The sequence below is a fragment of the Anomalospiza imberbis genome, chromosome 1, assembly GCF_031753505.1.
Source record: "Anomalospiza imberbis isolate Cuckoo-Finch-1a 21T00152 chromosome 1, ASM3175350v1, whole genome shotgun sequence".
Taxonomy (NCBI): Eukaryota; Metazoa; Chordata; class Aves; order Passeriformes; family Viduidae; genus Anomalospiza; species Anomalospiza imberbis.
In genome coordinates, this window is record NC_089681.1 from 110,643,266 (window position 1) to 110,651,171 (window position 7,906).

Here is a 7,906-nt window from a genome sequence, read left to right on the forward strand (position 1 = left end):
TCCTGCAGATTTGTTGCTGCAAGTCATTCCTCCTAATAGACACTGCACAGAGAACACAGTTTCAGGAAATCCACCACTTATCTCACTGAGTGCTTCACTGTCATATCAGCAATTCTTATGAATTCAGGAAGGGCAGGGGTCTAGGAGTGGGAATGAGAGATATTGCTTAGGCAGTGGATTCTATCCTGACACAAGCATGAAGGAAAGACCAGCACAAAGATCAACATAAACATAAAAAAAAAAAAAAAAAAAAAGGATTTGAAGACATAAAAGGGCTCCAAAACATGGGGATACCATAAAAAGAGTTTTATCACAGAGCGAATGAAACATAGTATCATGGAATCACTTGAGTGGGAAAAGACCTCCAAGGTTATTGAGTCCAACCATCTGCCTAACACTGACACTAAATCATGTCTCCAAGTACCACAATATCAGAAGCTCCAGGACCTTAATGGTCCAGAGTGATTTGGTGGCTGGGAGGATGAGGGGCATTCAAGTTTTACAGATGACAAAGAAAGAACTGTGAAAGACAAAATAGCTTAAGAGAAAGGACACACAGAAAAACATTTAAAATGAAGATTTTTTTTTTTTTAATGTGTGGCCTTCTTCAGAAATTTAGATTTAGTTATTGAATATCACCACATAATAGCTGTGTATGCATATTTATTCTTATGAAAGCAAGCAAAATACTACTGAAGTCGAATATACAGCCTACATGTATTTACCCCAATATGAAACCATACAATGTTTACCTTACAGTAATTTATACTCTAACATATATTTTGAAAATCTGTAACACATACCTCAAATCAGACTATGTAATTAGAAAGATCTGTGTTTGCTTAGCAGAGGAAGCAGGAAAGTGGTACTTCCTCATTCCCTTTCTGCCATCCTAATGTCCTATTGCCACTGTACCTGGCTGCTGTGTTACTCACACATTGAAGAAATGAATAAATATGAGGAAACAGCCTGCAGGAAACAGCCTGCGTTTGACTATCCTTTCATGCCCATTTTGCTTTGTTGCAATACCTCTGGCTTAACATGGGTTTCACTTGATTTAGTTCAAGTCAAGGGAAGAATCAGCCCCATGATGTGCCCATATACCTATTCAACACAGCCTTAACATTCCTGACAAACCTTCTGAACACCTGTCCAAAGGCAAAACAAAGCAACTGGATTTCAGATGCAATCTGAATGTAATGTGATGTGAGCCAGACAAATGCTTCAACTGACCTTGATCTCTTTCCAAAACATGGAACACTGCATTAATAAATATCAATATTCATTTCAAAACCTTCAGAGTACTTAGCTGAAATGCTGTCATGGTAGCCATACAGTCAAGTGTTAGCAAATTTTCTTCTTAAAGACAGATGCTGCATTGGCAGTTTGCAAAGAATTTGGACAAAAAAAATTAAACCAAACACAGGAAGCCCCAGTGACAAACAGAATGCTGGACAACTATAGGTTTTTGGGGGAAAAAACCCACCCTGATTTTCTTACAAAACATGTAATGTTGAATAAATCAAGAATTTTTCTTTTATTGCTTTTTTTTTTCTATTATACTCACTGAGGTATACTTGCTGTGAATCAGTTTCATAGAATTGTACTTCCCCAAATTAAAATTTGATCCTTTTTCTTCATCCTGTCAAGATTCTTACCAAAGTAATGAGAAATTGTTTTTATGGTCCACAAGATGAAATATTTATTCCTTTATTATGAGTCAATAAATTTATAAAAATCAGTTAATCCTCAACTCCATCCATAGATGTGCTCCCATCCTAAAGGGATTAAGAATCAAACAGAGGCCTTTCCCTTGAGTGTGGCATCACTGAGCGAAGGGCAGGGGTAAGAACCTGGGAGGGTGCCATGAACGGGACAAGAACAGAGCATCTGTTCCTGTGTGGCTTTTTCTCTCCTCCCACACATTCAAGGGAGAGATGCACACAAAGTGCTTTTTTCTAACCAGTCAGGCAAAGGGCCATCATGGCTCTGTCCCATTGCTCTGTTTATCTCAAGGACAGCTACAAAAGCCTTGTGCCGAGTTCTGAGGCTCTCCCCTCATGCCATGGCATCCCCCTCCCTATTCTTCAAATGTTGCCTTATGTGTTAAAATGTGTCTCAACAACACATATTCTTGGCACTCTGCAGGCAGTTCTGCTTGTTGTTTTTGTGCATCACATCTCTTAATACAACAGAAGGATAGATCTTGCCAGGACTTAAACAAAAGCCAAAAAACCCCCAAAACAATCAGGCCTCCTTCCATGCTAAAGAACCTTCATAATTCTGTTTACTGAATGTATTATTTCTTTTAGGTTTGCTTTCAAGTGAGAACTCTCAACTCTCATTGCCAGCATTTTGCTTCTTATCATATTAACTTTTTTTGGTTTTCTGTTAGACATCCTAAGACATTTTAAGGCTATTCTAAGGCAGTTTCTCATATGGTCAATTTTTTGTTTATTTTCTGTTTGGGCTATGTTTTTCTACCAATTCACAGAGAGCACAGTACAGGTTAGTCACACATTCATAACTTGATTATACTAACCAAAGTCATCCATTTATACAGTTCTGAGGAGGAGGATGATTTTACCAGGCAATTTTATTGAAAAGACATCATCCTCACCAAAGATTTTCACACAAGAGTAATATGGAAAAGAATATCCTCCTCCAACATATGAAACAACATACCCCTTAGTTAAAATTGTGATTTCTAATCCAGTAGTTTAAGGAAGTACATATGTATATATATATTTGAACTCTGTAGGGCTTCAAAGACCAGACTGTGAAAGGGAAAAAATGAGGACATTACATGTATCATTCTCATTTTGCAGTAAATGAAGATATCTTATTCCTACTGAAGACAGAGCAAACACAAAAATCTTCACGGATACCTTGAGACAAAATGCATAAAGTAGCTGCCACACCACAAACACATCCTTATTTTATGTTAGTCTATCCAAGTAGTCATGCCATCTGGCAACCAAAAAGCCATTAGAAAGAAAACCAGCTACTTGAGAAACAGTCATTCAGCTCCCTGAGGTAAAGAAGTCCCTGAAAAGGCAGAATTGTAAATAAAATACAAGGAAGTACCTGCTGCTGACTGCCTCTACATTAATCTGAAAAATTATTCATCCATATATATTTTTTCTGAATAAACAGTATTGTATTAAATAACCAAACCAAACAACCAAACCAAACCTGAGACATTTCTCTCTTGGAAGAAATTATCCTCCTCAAACCAATGGAACAATTGTACTTACACCATGTGGCCCTGAAAGAGCTGAATGTGCCTTGAGAGGGAATGTACCTGGTCTCCCAATGGAAAACAAGGACACTCAGATCCTGGCTAATTAGACCCTCCATAGTTATGTATCTTCTATATATTCATAGTAAGCACATATTTTTAATCAGCAATGAGACATATAAAGCACATTTTAAATCCCACTGATTTCAAGTAATTTTAAGGGTGTACTTAAACATGTTTAAGATGCTCTGGTAACAATTTAGATTCAAAAATCAAATATTGAAATAAAACAGTTTTTGTTTCCTTTTCAGCAGGCCATAATATACTGCTTCACAGTTAACTAGTCCTGACCATTCTTAAAAATTTACCGTGCAGCATGTAGAAAATAAATTTAGAACTAAGTGGTATATAGTTACAGTCTGCAGAGCTTATGTTACCAACCAGCACAAACCATAACTGGATGAATAAGAAGATTTATTGGTCAAGTGAAAAATAGAAATGTGATACATAAAACTGGTCAGAGTGTACTATTTCTTAGGATTAATCCCAGTAAGGCTCCTGAGACATGTTTGTTATTCTTAAGTATTATCTATACAGCTTATATGAACAAATTTCAGCATACAGATTGAAATATTAATTCTGTGCTAAAGTAATCCATTTGCAAATTGCAGTATTGCAACTATTCAGGTAAGTCATGCAGTATTTTTTTCATTTCTTGATAGAATAACTTGAATTTTGTAAACAAGATCAGTAATTCACTTTCAAGATTAAGTTTCAGATGACTGGCTATTAAAACTAAAAAAAGCCACTTTCAAAAATCATTACCAACTTCATGAATGCTTTCTGAATATTAACTACACACAAATTCTGATCCACAAATAATGACTAATCACCCTGTCTCTCTTTTAAAGACTTAGTTTTATAATTTTTGAATACATTGCAGCCAAAGGCAACAAAACATCTTTTTGTAAATTTTATGTATTCTGCTTCTTCATTGCTGTCTTTCCAAAAGGAAGCTTTTTGCACAGCAAACTACAAGCATGTATTGAGCACAGTGACCTCTATAATTCTGATTTCAACAACAAGGTCAACATTGCTAAGAAGCCAGTTTTGCCTTAAAGGCAAAAGTCTCTTTAAGAACCCAAACTGGATCTTTTAAATGTAATTGAACTATAATAAATTCATTTCCACAGGCTTATGAAAAAAATGCCTTTTAAATTTGCAACCAATTTTATAGTATTTGGCCACTGACAATAGATGCAGACAGGAAAGCTGGACCATTACTTTTTGAATTTCATACACTGCTAACTCAGACAAAAGTTTTTAAGTGAAGAGAGACAGGCAACAAGGAGCCCCCTGTTAAGAACTAGCACAGGAGAGTCAAAACACATGAGAAAGTGAAAAGGCACAGAGCGTGAGAGAAAGCAAGACTCTACACCCAGGATCACTGGCCAGATGTGCACAGGTGGTGTCTCCCTGTTGGTGCCTCCTTGGTCAGCACAGCACAGCTGACACAGCTGGCTCCCTCCCAGAGTCTGCTCTTCAGCATCACCCCCGGGGCAGCTCACAGAGGGATGGACAGCTTGCCTGTATTAGGAAATTACATTATTTCACCAGTGAGATGCTGCTGCAGTTAGTCTACTCTTGTGCATGCGTGTAGTTAAGCTGTTGGTAGCGCTGCTTCCAGTTAGAATGGTTGTAACAATCAGCTGAAAAAATGTTATTTCTCAGCATAGTTGAGGGACCTGTTTCTTCATTACCTTTGTATTGGATAGGCATACCTATCTCTGTAAGTGTAACAGCCACTGAGTATAACATAGTATCAAATCAAAAACTTTGACTTCAACACTTACATTTTGATGGCAGGTAAGGCCTTGTATTTAATGTCCTTGGCTAAATAGCTACAGGTTGGGTGAGGTAGAAGAAAATGAGGCTTCAATGTTTGCTAGGCATTTTTGAAAATGCTACATGGAGTGGTTTTTACTATACATTTACAAGATAATTTTGGCAGATAGAAAGTTATTTCACAGGGTAGGAAAGGAAAAAATGTATTACTGAGTTCCCCCCTGCTTTTCTATGGTTGCTTCATCGTAGTTTTCCTAAATTTCCTCTTCCTATCATGATGTACAGCTAACTCTATGAATAATTTAATTGGGATACTCTATCAGCACACCGCAGTTGATGAAGGCTTGATTCTCTCAACATTTTTGCTTCCATCCTGATTTTTTTGTAACCTAACATGAAAGCATGATGACCAAGCATTTCCATTTTCACTTTCTCCTCTGCAGCTCTCGAGACAAAAATAAAATGGAGAGGGGGCAGAATGGGAGGGGTGGGATGCCTTCTGCTAAAGGCAGAAAACACATCACACAACCATCATCAAAACTTCATGTGTGACAATCTGGTAAGTGAATCCTCAGGGAATTTTAACTATACATGTCCCTTCACAGGTACATAGCAAAATCCTCCATGACAAGAGGATGAGGCAGTGAAAGCCACCTTAAAAATACTCCAGAATGAATGGATGTCAGGGGAAGGAGGAGGGAGAAAGAAAAGAGGCAGTCTCTCTTTCACTGTGAATAATCCTTGGTAGCTTTATAATTACCAGGTTTTGGTTTTGTTGTTTCTTTTGGTTTGTTTTTTTTTTTTTTTTTTTCCAGATAGCAATATTAGCCTCCATAACAGTAAAAAATCTGGAAACTTGCACCATCTTTTCTCAGTATCAATATGTTCCTAACTCAGCACAAAGCAGCAAGCTTTTATTATCATCATTCTTACTTGTAGCTTTTTATTTTCTGCTACTTTCACATATTTAAATATTACTTCTGTCATCTACATTCTAGCTTCAAAAAAAGTCCTAGGGTTATATCATTTACATATCTCAACTGAACATAGTTCACATATGAACAATATTATAAAGAACATAATTTAAAATAACAAGCAACATGAAGTAGTTTAAAACTCTCCTTACTTTCAGTGCCTCTGCAAGTGAGGTGTTTAAAGCTAATTCATCAAATTTCAGTGATCTTCTCCTTTTTAATAAAGTTTCACAAAAATCTAAAAACCATACATCAGGATAAACAGCAATCTATTTCTCATTTTATATTAAAAGCAATGCTATACCTATTGATTGAAGTAGGTGGTTGAAGTTTGGACTCTATGAAGTTGTTTCTTTTAGGAAATGTATTCCAGAATCTGTTGGCATTCTTTGTGTATTTCCCCCTTTCCCTTAGAACATGAACTCAACCTGCAGCTGTTTACTGTCACTGAAAAAGCATTCCCATCCCATCCCACTCTTTCCAAATTCAAACTTTACCCTTCTTTTCCCCTTACTCTCTGGTCAATTCTGTTCCCCACCCTTTGTATTGGCTCTGCTGCTTGTCAAACACTTCCCACAAGCTGATTCAGCTCATTAAATTAGCAGCGTTATTCAGCCATTTCAAACATCATTTTTTTCTGTATTTCTGTGATTTAAGTCAGTTGACCCAACATTGGTGAAATCCAGAGATAACAGGTGAAGGCAGTTTACAGCAGGCAATAAGGAGGCCTTGCAGGGTGGTCATGCAGAAAGGATTTTTTCTTGGCAGCTTTTCAGCAGCATTCATCTATTCAGTGGTCCCTGTTTACCAGACAATGCATCAACATCAAAACTTTGCAAGTCTTCTGCACCTACATTCTGTCCATGACAAAATACTTCTGATCAATAACTGTGCATGTACTGTGACAGATACCTCCAGTTCAGCATATGGCTACCATCACTTCACTTATTTTATACCTGAAGTACCTGAAAGAAATACACTTTCATGAATGGTGACCTATACAACAGCTGGTCTCTATTAAAACAACAAACATGAAAGAAACCTCTGTATTTTGGGTTGCAAAGCAACAGAGAGCCATTGAGAGAAACACATGGCTAAGAAAAACAGATTTTTTTTCCCCTGTTTCAAAATACTACTTAAAATCAGTGTTCTCCGGGAAAGAAAAAAATCAATACAGCAGCAAGAAAAATAAAAGTACAAACTGCTGGCACGCATAAGTCGCTGATACAGCCAATACCTTTCCGCACGGCCAGAATCTCTGGGAACGTGCATCCTTTGTTTAAAAGGGGGGACTCAAGGAAACATCCCCTGAGTTAGGTTTTCCCTGAATTCCCCTTAAGGGACAAAACTCGACCATTGAACTTTTACAGAATTTACCATCATTCTTGTGTTACCCTAGGAAACGTATAAGGAGAGGGTTGGCACACGTGCTTGCTTCTTCTGGAATTCTAGCCAAAGTCGAGCTGTTAAAATGATGGCGATGTGACCCATCTTTTCCGAATTCTCAAGCGGTACTCGTGAAGGAAGACCAAGCAATGAGGCCTCTTGAGTGGGGGACCACCCTGTCCTCCCCAAAAGGCACATCTTGCCCCTGAGCCGCACTTACTTCTCTTGGACGAGAGGTGCTTCCTGCAGGGCCGGGGCTGCCCGGGGAGCCAGCGGCACGGCGCAGACCCCTGCCCATGGCAACACCTCGCACGGGGAAGCGATGCCGCCGGGAGCCGCTCGCTGCTGAGCCAGCGGCACGGCGCAGACCCCTGCCCATGGCAACACCTCGCACGGGGAAGCGATGCCGCCGGGAGCCGCTCGCCGCTGCGGGACGCGGCTGAGGGGAGAGGCCGAGGGC

General features: G+C 38.7%; 1 long non-coding RNA gene across 8 annotated transcripts in view; it reads right to left on the bottom strand.

The window, feature by feature from the left end:
* Positions 1–7,906, bottom strand: part of LOC137483141 (uncharacterized) — a 53,209-nt gene that overhangs the window by 15,053 nt on the left and 30,250 nt on the right. For 6 of the 8 annotated variants that reach the window (XR_011004380.1, XR_011004379.1, XR_011004362.1 and 3 more), the window contains exon 1: positions 7,667–7,784. The exons of 1 other annotated variant lie outside the window; for it this stretch is intronic. This is a non-coding gene — a long non-coding RNA (uncharacterized lncRNA). One more of the 8 variants, XR_011004366.1, reaches the window with a different exon arrangement.